The sequence below is a fragment of the Pogona vitticeps genome, chromosome 6, assembly GCF_051106095.1.
Source record: "Pogona vitticeps strain Pit_001003342236 chromosome 6, PviZW2.1, whole genome shotgun sequence".
Taxonomy (NCBI): Eukaryota; Metazoa; Chordata; class Lepidosauria; order Squamata; family Agamidae; genus Pogona; species Pogona vitticeps.
Genome location: NC_135788.1, coordinates 84,698,316 through 84,710,903, shown reverse-complemented (window position 1 = coordinate 84,710,903; position 12,588 = coordinate 84,698,316). Strand labels below are relative to the sequence as shown.

At 40.4% G+C, this 12,588-nt stretch overlaps 1 protein-coding gene and 1 pseudogene across 14 annotated transcripts in view; both read left to right on the top strand.

Annotated features, from left to right (window-relative positions):
- TANC2 (tetratricopeptide repeat, ankyrin repeat and coiled-coil containing 2) overlaps positions 1 to 12,588 on the top strand; it is a 297,308-nt gene that overhangs the window by 123,530 nt on the left and 161,190 nt on the right. The window lies entirely within an intron of this gene.
- On the top strand, positions 10,488 to 10,642 carry LOC140701490 (U1 spliceosomal RNA; annotated as a pseudogene).

The following is a 12,588-nucleotide window of genomic DNA, read 5'->3' as shown; positions in this document are numbered from 1 at the left end:
TGGAACGGATTGATTTTGTCTTGCGAAGCACCACTGTATATCCAAGTATGTAATATGCATCCAGAATGATCACATGCACCAGTTATGCTATCCAGTAGGGTTCTGATAATTGTTGCAGCAGCATGGTATGAATGGAATTCTGTCCTACATGACAATGCTCACTCATTATAGCCAGCTCCGATTTGTGGATTCTTGCTGTTGTTCCTGCTGTCTCTGCTTCCCTCCATTCTATGAAGAAACTACTAGGAAATGTATAGCATTTCTTAGCACCCTTCATCCCTTTATAGTAATCCAAACAGAATCTAATTGATGCATGCATCACTGTAGCCATGTCAATGTAGTACTTTAAAGCTTAGTCTAGAATTTGTTATCCTGCTTTTAAGATATAAATCGCTATTGAGAAAATGACATGCACTTGTGCATTAAGGATATTCTAATTATTCAGTAGCTAAATTGGTATATGTGGTAGAAGCTATTATGTCAAAAAACTTTGATAAATGTATGTTAGGAACGCTGACACTTGGATGCCTTCCTAAAAGCCCTATAAACCTTTATGAAAGTCTAGGAAATAATCAAAAGCCTATGTTTGACACAGCTTGCATTTATTCCTGAAAGCGCTAATTCCGTTATGAAACCAGATAAACCAGTCAGACCAAAATTCAGCTGAATATCAAGGTAAAAGTTGCTTCATTGTTACGGTGATTCCAGGCAACATCAGCTTGTTTAATTCTAGAGGTTTTATTCATCCACAGTGCTTCTATGTTCCATAAGGATAAAATTAAAGTATTGCAAACATGTAGTCATTTATACAGCTGTGAGAAAAAGCTGCAAGCACAAATGCTTAGACGTAGAATCATGAAGATGGACCAGGCCTATAAGGCCATCAAGTCCCACCCTTTGCTCAGTGCAGGAATACAAATCAAATTAGATCTGCCAGGTAGTTGTCTGAATTTCTCTTGAATGCCTCCAGTGTTGGAGCACTCACCACCTCTCGAGATAATTGGTTCCACTTCTATACTGCTCTAGCAGTTAGGAATTTTTTCCTGGTATTGAACCGAAATCTGGCTTCCTATAACTTGAGCCCATTGTTATGTGTCCTGCACTCAGGAATGATTGAGAACAGATCCTGCCCCTCCTCTCTATAACAGCCTTTCAAATATTTGAAGAATGCCATCTTATCTCCCCTCTTCAGCTTGTGAAAAGCTGCAGGTATGACTGTAATCCAAAAATTTTAATATATAGTTTTGGATAGCATTTTGAACTTGTTGTTATTGTATGATTTTAATTGTTGTCAGCTGCCTTGGGTCCCCTATGAGAAAAGAGGTGGCATACACATAATAAAATATAAATATAATTCATACAACTATGAGAAATTGCAAAAAAGAAATGATCCAAAAGCAAAACTTAAGTTGTAAGCACAAGTTAAGTCAAAAATTTCATTTCAGTTATAAACTTTTAGTTATAAAAGTTACAGACAAAAACTTAAATCATAATTCAATCTAAAAATACAGAGGTTTGTAACTTTAAAAGGCATGATAAAAAACAGAGTATATGTCTAAAACACATAATTAAAAGTAAAAAGCATTATAGCTTTGAGCTATCCTTAGTCTGCCAGCATATCTAGACACATGAAAAATATTAGTTTTTCTCAACCAAGCCATTGCATTTGCCAGTTTTCATCTGTGGAAGAAAATCCATGATGTCTGTGTGTAGTCTCTTGCTTGCTTCTTGGAGTCTCATGCCTGGTATCTGTGTTGTTGGTATCTGGTGGGTATGTGTCTCTTGCTTCCTTGTATTTTTATTTCTCTGAGTTGTTTACATTTCCCTTGCACCTGTTGTAGTAGCAAACTGATACATAGTATTTTAATTGGATATGGTTTTGCTCTGCGAGCAAAAAGCCAAGAGCACAAAGTGCTGATGAACATACAGTGATGCCCCGCATAGCGACGATAATCCGTTCCAGAAAAATCGTCGCTATCCGGATTCGTCGCTGTGCGAAAAGAGAAAGCGCATAGGAATGCATTAAACTCCTATGGGCTTAAAACTCACAGTTCTGCGAAAATCCTCCATACGGCTGCCATTTTCGCTGCCTGGTATACAAGGAAATGGTGCGAAAACACTGCTGGCGGTCGTTTTTCCGATGGCCATTTTGGAACTGCCTATCAGCTGTTTTTAAAACATCGCTATGTGAAAATCAGTAAGCAAAACAGCTTATCGATCGTCACAAAGCGATTTTTACCATTAAAAACATTATTATGCGATCACAAAAATAATTGCAAAAAATCCGTCGCTATGCGGATTCGCCGTTAAATGAGGCGCTCGTTAAGCGAGGCACCACTGTATTTAGGAATCATACAGAGATTTATAGATGTCCCAGGCAAAGAATAGAAGTGTATGATTCTTCATAGCTGACATCCCAGTAAAAGATTAATCCCAGAATGAAACCAGACAATGAGTGAGAAGCATTTCCAAACTCATCTGTGTATCTGTATTTTTATTCTTACAGTACGTCTAGGTACTGCCAAAACTTACTGATTATCTACAAGTTGTATTTCGACATCTGCTAGGTCCCATATGAACAACATAACAGTCAAAAGTAATTAAAAACCTGTAACTTCTGAAAAGTCACAGGTATGTTGCTTTAAAACCATCTTTACAGATACCAGCCTGTTTCCCCAAAAATAAGACCTAACCTGAAAATAAGCCCTAGTATGATTTTTCAGGATACTCATAAGCTCTACCCCAAAAATAAGCCCCAATTAAGTGAAACCCTGCCCTCCACCATTGTGCAGCATTGTGCAGCAACCAGAAGAAGATGACATGACTGTATTCAAAGAAATGTAGATTGTTGTACATAAAAAAATAAAACAGTCCCCGAAAATGAGCCCTAATGCATTTTTGGAGCAAAAATTAATATAAGACCCTGTCTTATTTTCAGGGGAACACAGTATCAAAGGTGTAGGTGAAAATGATGAAAACTGAACTAAAGTTGCACTAGAATATAAAATACAGGAGCTTTTAGCTGATAGGCAGAGAATACATTTTTAATACATCATTTAAAATAAAAACCAATATAACGGTAAAAGCTTTTAAAGCTTCCTTAAAAATGCATGAAAGTATATTGGAGTTCTTATAATAAGAAAATATAGCAAGAAAAAGATTTCTCAGTCTCCTAAGCATGTTGTTAACATACACAGAAAAATATTTTCTTGTCTTTAGATTAGGCGTCCTTCAGTCTTGAGAGACTATGGTAATGTGCTCTGAATAGATTCCTTAGAACAGCGTCTAGTGTGGCTGAGAAGGCCAATTCGAGAGTGACAATCCCTTCCACACTGCAGACAAATACAATCTGTCCCTTGCCCTGCTCCCTGATTTTACTGGTTTCGGGACTGCCTCTTTGCCTTGGCCTGCTGAACAAGTGTCTCTTCAAAATGGGAGAGGCCATGATGCACCACCTGCCTCCAGGATGAATGCTCAGATGTCAAGGTTTCCCATCTGTTGAGGTCCATTCGATGCCTCTTGCAGATATTGTTGTATCACAGCTGTGGTCTCCCTCTGGGGTGTTTTCCCTGCACTAATTCTCCATACAGGAGATCTTGCATAATATTATGTAAAATCCATTGCTGGTTGTCAGTGCCACACTGTTATCTTTCTAACCATCTGGCATTAGTTACCTTCTCTTTCTCACTCTCCCTGTTCTTCCTTGGATATGATGTCTCTCAATTTAATGTTAGCGTGTGTCTCTGATTGTGTCTCATAACACTCTGTGTGATATATCCTGTATTTATACTCTAACAAAACCAAAACATCCTGCGTAAGAAGATGAGGACATTGTTGGTATAGGACATTGCTACAAAAGTGATGTGGTGTTAGAGTGTACTGGTTCTCCTGTCAAGGGCAAGTATAGTTTATTGGTAACCCAACAGTCCGCTAGGGTAGCATCCCCTTGCAATTTATTTTACTGTTGTTAGATGGAACTATAGGATAACATGTAATTATATATACCCTTTCTCATAACAATTATTTCTTTACTACAGGTTCGTCACTGAGGTCTCATTAAACAAATTATATATATTTTTCTCTTATTTTTATTTTTCTCTTATTCTTGTTTATCATTAAACAAACAGCTCAAAATAACATTTATCTTTTTCTTCTTCTACAATATTGTGTAAAAGCTTCTTTTGTATAATATATTGTTGTTCTCATTTCCTTAATATAGGTTACCACATCTGTCCAGCAATATCTCATCGTTAATTAACATTATAAATAAAACACAGCATAAGTGGCATTTTAAAATTAACATTTCCCCCCATTGTTTTCATTTTCTTTATCAGTTGTTTACTCATTCAGATGTCAGCTAGCTGTGAAAGAAATTCTTTTCAAGGCAATGTTATTTTCCATTGACCTTGTTTTCCCTTGGATGACTTGGATAGAGAATCTACCCTGTTTCCCCAAAAAGAAGACCTAACCTGAAAATAAGCCCTAGTATGATTTTTCAGGATGCTCGTAATTTAAGCCGTACCCCAAAAATAAGCCCCAGTGAAGTGAAACCCCGCCCTCCACAATTGTGCAACAACCAGAAGAAGATGACATGACTGTATTTAAATAAATATAGATTGTTGTACATGAAAAAAAACATTCCCTGAAGATAAGCCCTAATGCATTTTTGGAGCAAAAATTATTATAAGACTCTTGTCTTATTTTTGGGAAAACATAGTAGTGAGTATTTTACAGTGACTATACACAGCTGCTCATATCTCATTTTCGATTATAAAGTGTATATTTTACATAGAAAGTTATATTACATGTAACAGTTTAGTCAACCATACTATTCACTCCAACTTAAAAACCATTGGACTTCTAAACATTTTTATAGTACGTAATGGAATAAAAAGGAAATTGCATTTACAGATTTTGTGTGTGCTAATTCTGTAGGGGTAGCCACATAATCTGTTAATAGCAAAGACAAAAAAATCTTTGGGGATCTTAAATAGTGACAGATTTATTGGGCAATAAATCAGTCTTTAAGGAGCCATAAGGATTTTTTTTATGTATTGAGGATTTCAGGTTTCACAGCTACTGTTAATGATATAGGAACAAAAGCTGTTAACAAGGCGACAGTCCTATTAGGTATTCATAAATTTATGAATTATCTGTACCTCTATGCCATCTTTCTACAATTTCAAAATTCAAATGTTTCAGATTCACTGTTTTCATATAGTTTTTTTTAACCTATTTTAGGTAACTTGTGCAAATGTGTTTGCAAGGCTATATATTGACCTCCTAATATGTTTATAGTTTTAATCACTTACGTCTTAACCCATTTGCTAGGGTTTATACATGGTAAAGAAGCTTCCATGTGCTGTTTCAATGACAATCAAGATACCTGGTAATATTTTTCCCTCCAAAAATGCCCTAGGCTGGAAAGTAATGTGCCACTTTTACAGGTGGCCCTTAATGCAAAGGATGCCGTACATGGGATGGGATGTTCCCTTTCATGTCAGAATAGTCTTTAGATGTGGGCCATCAATTTGAAAATAATTTCTGGATTAGATTTTCATCTTGGAGAAAAATAAGGGACTTCTGATGTTTGTAACTTCTTTAGGATGCATATTACAGAACCTTCAAAGATCACTTCCTGCCCTTGATTTCTCTAGATAATGCTGCTTTTTAAATTAAAGGGGGACATTAAAACTATAGTAATTCTATAGCAGTTGCCACTACTTTTCCATAATTGTAGTATTTCTTGACATTGGATTAAAATCTGTTGAGAACTGCAGTGTAAGGAGTGTGCTGTAACATGAACTTAAGTTGAAACTGATACTTAAAAATGGACTGTTACATGTCCTAGGAACTGTTTGGTCCAATAGAACTGCAACACATAAAACATTTTAAGAATGAGGAACTTCCTGGAGAGGGTTAGAGGCTGCCCATTGTAGTATTAGATAGTAATTATTAATGCCCAGAACAAAAATCAGCTTCTAAAAGGAAGCTTTTTGCTATTTAAGTGAAAGTGGAGGGAACACTGTCTATCTTGCAGTGAATGGGTGGATTTTTTTGTTTCTCTTTTTGTTTTTTAAGCACTGAAAATCCGTACTGCTTTATCCAGGTGGAAAGAGGTCCAATGGAGAAAATTGAGAAGGAGTAAAACAGTACATAGCCCTAATCAAGTACTCTAAATCATATCTGCCTCCCCACCCTTCTTCACCTCTGACAACTTTGGGTCTCTGAGTCTTGGGATTTCATACCAGGTTGGGTCACTTATCTGGTTGCTTACACTGCTTTTCAACTTCAGTATTTAGAGACTTTCTTGAAAGATCTTTGTCACTTTCACTGACAAGTACAGACACAATGCTGTAAAAATACTTTAGTTAGCATATTGGATGCTTCTCTGCTTGATTGCATTCCATGTGCCTGTCTCAATTAAAATTAAGTCACCATTGACATGAAACTAATTTAACATGTACATTCAGATTTGGATTTGAAACCAGGTTGTGAAGCTACTCAGTGGATTCTGGTTAATGGAATGGCTAGTATTAACTGCTGTTAGTGTTGGTGGAGACATAACAGCTAAGCACTTAAAGCTGTTGGAAAAAGGGGAGGAGAATTCTTCTCAGGAATGGGATCTGCATTCATGACCCTATTACTTATAATCTTGTAGAGAGGCAGGGAAAGATAGCTGAATCCATATCAACAGTGTGAGTTGTTCCTTTTCTCAGGTTTTCCTCTCAATTAATGTAAACTTTGCATGTTGTAAATTACACTACTGGGCCCACCAGGTTAATATTCTGGTCAAGGTAAGCTTGGGTTGTTTCTGCGAGAGGACATTTTTATTTTATTTTTTTTAGTAAAAAATTATTTTTCATCCACTGTACAGTACTTTTAAAAGCAATTACCACAATCTGTCGTGCAGCTCTACCTGTGCAGTGGGAAGGATGTCATTGTCAGTGGTGTGGGTTTTTTGTTTTTGTTTTTGCTGTCATGCTGAAGCATGCCTTTGGAACTGCAACAGAAGGTGTCTATCTCCGGACTAGATCAGACAGAAAGCTCTTTATTCTCTCTAGATTGAGAGCAAAGACCAAAGTCCAGCTGAAATGCATGCGGGACTTCCTCTTGTTGCCCACTCTGCTGAAGACCTCCAACAACTCATGAATCGTTTTAGCAAGGCCTGCCAAGACTTTGGACTAACAATCATCCTGAAGAAAACACAAGTCATGGGCCAGGGCGTGGACTCACTTCCCTCTTTTACCATCTCCACGCATGAATTGGAGGTTATTCATGGCTTTGTGTACCTTGGCTCAACGATCTCTGACACTCTCTCCCTAGATGTCGAGCTGGATAAACACATTGGCAATGCAGCTACGATGTTCTCTAGACTCACAAAGAGAGTATGGCTCAATAAGAAGCTGATGACATATACCAAGATCCAGGTCTATAGAGCCTGTGTCCTGAGCACACTCCTGTACTGCAGTGAGTCCTGGACCCTTTGTGCACGTCAGGAGAGGAAGCTGAACACCTTCCATATGCGTTGTCTCCGACGCATTTTTGGTATCACCTGGCAGGACAAATTTCCAAATAGAGTAGTCCTAGAATGAGCTGGAATTTTTAGCATGTATACGTTACTGAAACAGCAACGTCAGCAACATCTACATTGGCTTGGGCATGTTGTGAGAATGGCTGATGGTTGGATTCCAAAAGATCTCCTCCTGTATGGAGAATTAGTGCAGGGAAATCGCCCCAGAGGGAGACCACAGCTGCGATACAAGGATATCTGCAAGCGGGATCTGAAGGCCTTAGGAATGGACCTCAGCAGATGGGAAACTCTGACATCTGAGTGTTCAGCATGGAGGCAGGCATTGCATCACGGCCTCTCCCAATTTGAAGAGACCCTTGTCCAGCAGGCCGAGGCAAAGAGGCAGTCACGAAAGCAGCAAAATCAGGGAACTGAACAGGAGACAGATTATATTTGTCTTCAGTGTGGAAGGGATTGTCACTCTCAAATTGGCCTTCTCAGCCATACTAGACGCTGTTCCAAATCCTCCATACAGAGCACCTTACCATAGTCTCTTGAGACTGAAGGATGCCTAAGCTAATATAGGAAATGGTGCTTCGACTTATGACCATTTTGAGTTACGTACATCTTCTGGAAAGGATTATGGTCGTAAGTGGAGACACCACTGTAATTATGAGTTGCTATTGGATTTCAGCCAGTGGGTTTCATTTATGCCCGGCAAAGTGCCATTTTGTTTTTCCATTTTCTGATACAACTAAAATATCCCTTCTAGAACTCTTAATGAGTTGTTCAGAACGGTTTTCATTATCTTTACAAAGCTGTGCATCAGCTTGTCCTATATTTTTAGCTTGCAGTGTAGTTGAATCTGTTCATCAAGATACTTCAGTAACCTTAGAAACAAAAGAATCCATTCATTTATTTATTTGAACAGTAGTAGGCAATCCATGTATGCCACATATGGTTTATTACTACTTCTTTGCGGTGTCCAAGTATGCACATGAAAAGGGGCTTGTGCCTGTGCAAACACTGGTTTGGATAGTTCCAGAGCCACAAAATGAAAGTATCTCTCTGTCTATACCATGCAAGCATGGTCCCACTTTTCTCCCCATTTTTGTCCACCACTGTGATAGCACACAAAAGACTGCTCCAGAGCCTCTGCTTACTTACCTGTATTTTTGTACATACCCATATTTTTTGCTCCATAAGACGCACCTGACCTTAAGATGCACATAATTTTTAGAGGAGGAAAACAGGGAAAATATATTCTGAAACAAATAGTGTAATAAAATATTCAATAAACTATAACAGAATAACATTTGAACCATGTAAACTGAAAAGCAGTCAACAATGGGATTAATATAGACTATTATCAGCCAGTGATAAGATCTATACCACTCTACCTATATTTTACATTTCCTTTTATCCACCTCCTCCCCATGCTTATAGAAATGTCTCAACGACAGATGAGATTGTTGTGCAACTCTGCCCAGCTACAGCTCAAGCCTATATTAAGTTAGAAATGGTTTCTCTGATTTGGCACTGCATTGAGAGGTCCCTTTTAGTTGTGTGGATGATAAATAGTGGAATTAAACTATTTAACAGCTGGTTTTCCTTATTTACTTTAGGTTATGCAAAAGAACAGCAACACAAAGCTTAACCTGATCCCATTCACCAGCAGTAGCACATGCTCAGCATAAGACCAAATCTCCATTTTCTGACATAATTGAACGTTTATGGCATGCAAGGCACAACAGGTTAGGCCACACAAAGCCATGAACAATGTTCTTGATGAGCCAAAAAAACTGAATACAAACTATACGAGCCTCGTGGCGCAGTGGTTAAAACGCTGTACTGCAGCTAAAACTGCTCACGACCTGGGGTTCAAATCCCAGATAGCCGGCTCAAGGTTGACTCAGCCTTCCATTCTTCCGAGGTCGGTAAAATGAGTACCCAGCTTGCTGGGGGGGTCAATGTGTAGCCTGTATAATTAAAATTGTAAACCGCCCGGAGAGTGCTTGTAGCGCTATGGGGCGGTATATAAGTCCAATAAATAAATAAAATAAATAAATAGTAGCTGAAATCAGGAAGCAGGTACTGTAATCCAGTTAGAAGTCACGAGGCACAGTTAGTTTCCTTGCTGCAACACCCTTTGGAAATACATTCTCTATTAGATGCCCAGAACTAGTTGAAAAGTTTGCAAGTTGAATCCAAATTTCCGATAGAAATGCATTGAAAATTAATTAATGCATTTTTATGGGGGGTGGGGAGGTCAGAAACTTTAAAAAACTTAAAAGAAAGGTACTTACCAGGTACTGTAGACTGAGCCTTGCTCTTCACAGTGCCTTGGTAGACCCCAGAACAGCCAAAAAAGAGCCTCAAACAGCTAAAAGCCAGCAGGCAGCTGGCAGACGGCAGCCATTTTGTGCTCTTCTCCGCTCCTGCTCCTTTCCCCTCCCCTCTCCCCACCTAACAGCTGATCGGCACTGGTCTGAACACTTCCTAGGCAACTTTTAAAGCAAGTACTGGTATGCACGTTTCTACACAAGCAGGTTTCAACTCAAACCGAGCACCTTTTCACCCAAGCACTAACCCCAAACAAACAGCTTTTAAACTAAATTTTGCATTTTAGAATGACAATACCAGGCAGTCCCAGGTCTCTCTCCCAGCTCTCTAACTGCTTGGACTAGCAAGGTAGCAGACAAGCAGCCTCTTCACTAACTGAAAGTTTGAATTTCCCCGCTTTCCCTGCCTTCCCCGCATATATGCTAATATCTGTGCACTGGAGGATTGTGGGAGGAACATCCAGCCCCTGATGGGGGTCCTGTGGGGCACCCCAAAACACTGAGTAGCTCTCTTGGCCTCTTTCGGGACTGGGGCTGTGCAGCCCTGTTCTGATCAGGAGGTGCAGCCGGAGGTCACCGTGCCTTTGGGGGACAGGGCACAGAAAGGGGCAGGAGGTTCAGGGGCCATTCCAACTCATACCTGGCAGGGGAGATACCATGATCATCAAAGTGGTTTTCCCAGGGTGAGGCTCGTCTATTGCACTTTGGATGTGCTGACCCCTGTGATTTCCCCAAATATGGGAAAATCAACTGCCTAAGTGGGGGATTGTGTTTGTGGTTTCCCCTGGTTTTTCTAGAATTACTCTTTCCCCTTTGGTCCTTGGCTGTTTTCACTGCCTGCTGCCATAGGCCTGTTGGCCTTGCTGGTTTTCCAGGTGGGCTCCACGAAGCAGATCCTAGAAAGCCAGCAGTGCGGTATGGTGAGGTCCAAACAGCAAGCAATCTCTGGTGGTAGTTCAGAGGCCTCCCAGCATGGCATTGGGGGGCTTCTGGGTGGTGGTGGTTGAACCTCTTTTTTACTGTATTCAGTCCATAAGATGCACATACTTTCTCTCCCACTATTTGGGGGGGGGAGTGCATCTTATGGAGCAAAAAAATACGGTAAGTTCCCTTCCTTCCCTTCTTACCTTTTTTCTCATTATCCTTTCTTCTCGTAAACAGCTGAAAAGAGGGGAGGGGGGAGTGTTAGTTTTCAGCTACCTTTCCTTCCCATCCCTTCCCCCCCTTTCTAGCCATTCCCTTTTTTGACAATTTATGACCTTGGCCTTGATGAAGAAATATGCCACTCCTTTTTTGTTTGGGAGAAGGTCACTTCATCCAGTCCTGCAAAATCTGTCAGAGCTTTTCCACCCTTACTCTTAACCACCAGTTTCAACTCTGTTCCTTCTTTTGGGAACAATCCCTCCAGGCCTCAGATCCAACTCCTAGAGCACATTGGAGCCGCCAAACCACCATTTCCAAGTAGATGGACCAAATAGCTTTGTTGGGAGCAGCTCTGGATTTGGAACCAGATGCCCCTTCGACTTCAAAACCACATCGAAATTGAAAAAAAAAATTGGAGTACAGAAGCAAAAAGCATCCAGCAACCTATGATATCAAGATGATTAAGCAGAGGAAGAAATGGCAACCTCATGATGCTGAACATGCTGGAACTTCCTTGGATCCTTGATTGCCTATCAGAGAGCCAACCTCTGCCCATATCACCGACACCCAATATATGGTCTTCATTATGGAGGGTGAGTGCCTTAGCCCCTCTGTGCAGAGTGTTGCCGCTTCCCTGAGAGTGACCTTCAATCTCTATCCAGGAGCAGTCCTTGCTTCCTCCCATGTCAGTGGATAGGCACAGATCAAAATCCAGATCTCTGTCCCTGACCCAACGATCACACCAGGCAAGACACCATAAGAGAGGTGACGGGAGATCAAGATTGCACTCAGCTTCATGATCTGTGGCACACCAGTATTGTCCACACTTTTTGCAGTCTCTTTCACTGGATTCTTGATACCATGAAGATGTGCACTACCCTGTTTCCCCCCAAATAAGCCCCATTTAAGTGAAACCTTGGCCTCTACCATTGTGCAGCAGTCAGAAGAAGAAGATGTGGCTGTATTTGAATAAATGTAGATTGTTGTACATGAAAAAAAATATAAAATCTCCCCTGAAAATAAGCCCTAATGGTTTTTTGGAGCAAAAATTAATATAAGACCCTGTGTTATTTTCAGGGAAACACGGTATATGCCTTTCTTCTTCCCGCACTGCTTTGTGTAAGGCAATATGGGATGGCCATCTCCATCACGCAGGAGCCATCACCAATTTTGGGACCATAGCAGATCTTGATCTCATACACACATTCATCATCACCATGCTACCAGCCCTCAAGACCAATTACCGTGACCCAGTATTGTGACTCCTTCAATCATCATGGGTCCTGAAACCACTCTTGATCTTGAGCTTCACCAAGGCATGAATACCAGCCCCAGCAATCTCCTGTACTATGCCTCCAGCAGGGGCAGTGTTGCCAGATTAGCTCTCCCCAACTAGCTACCTACGCTGTGGCTCTTCGTCTTGCTTCTCCTGAAGTGCTTTTGCCTCCCCCAGCCCATCCTGCAATCCGGACTTTCTACTTGCTGTGCAGCCTCCTCATGATCTTCATCAGCTGCTGGCAACACCTGCAGCTCCTGCAAGAGAAAGACAGCCTGATGACAACTTGTTTGACTCTGATTCAGAAGAGGGGG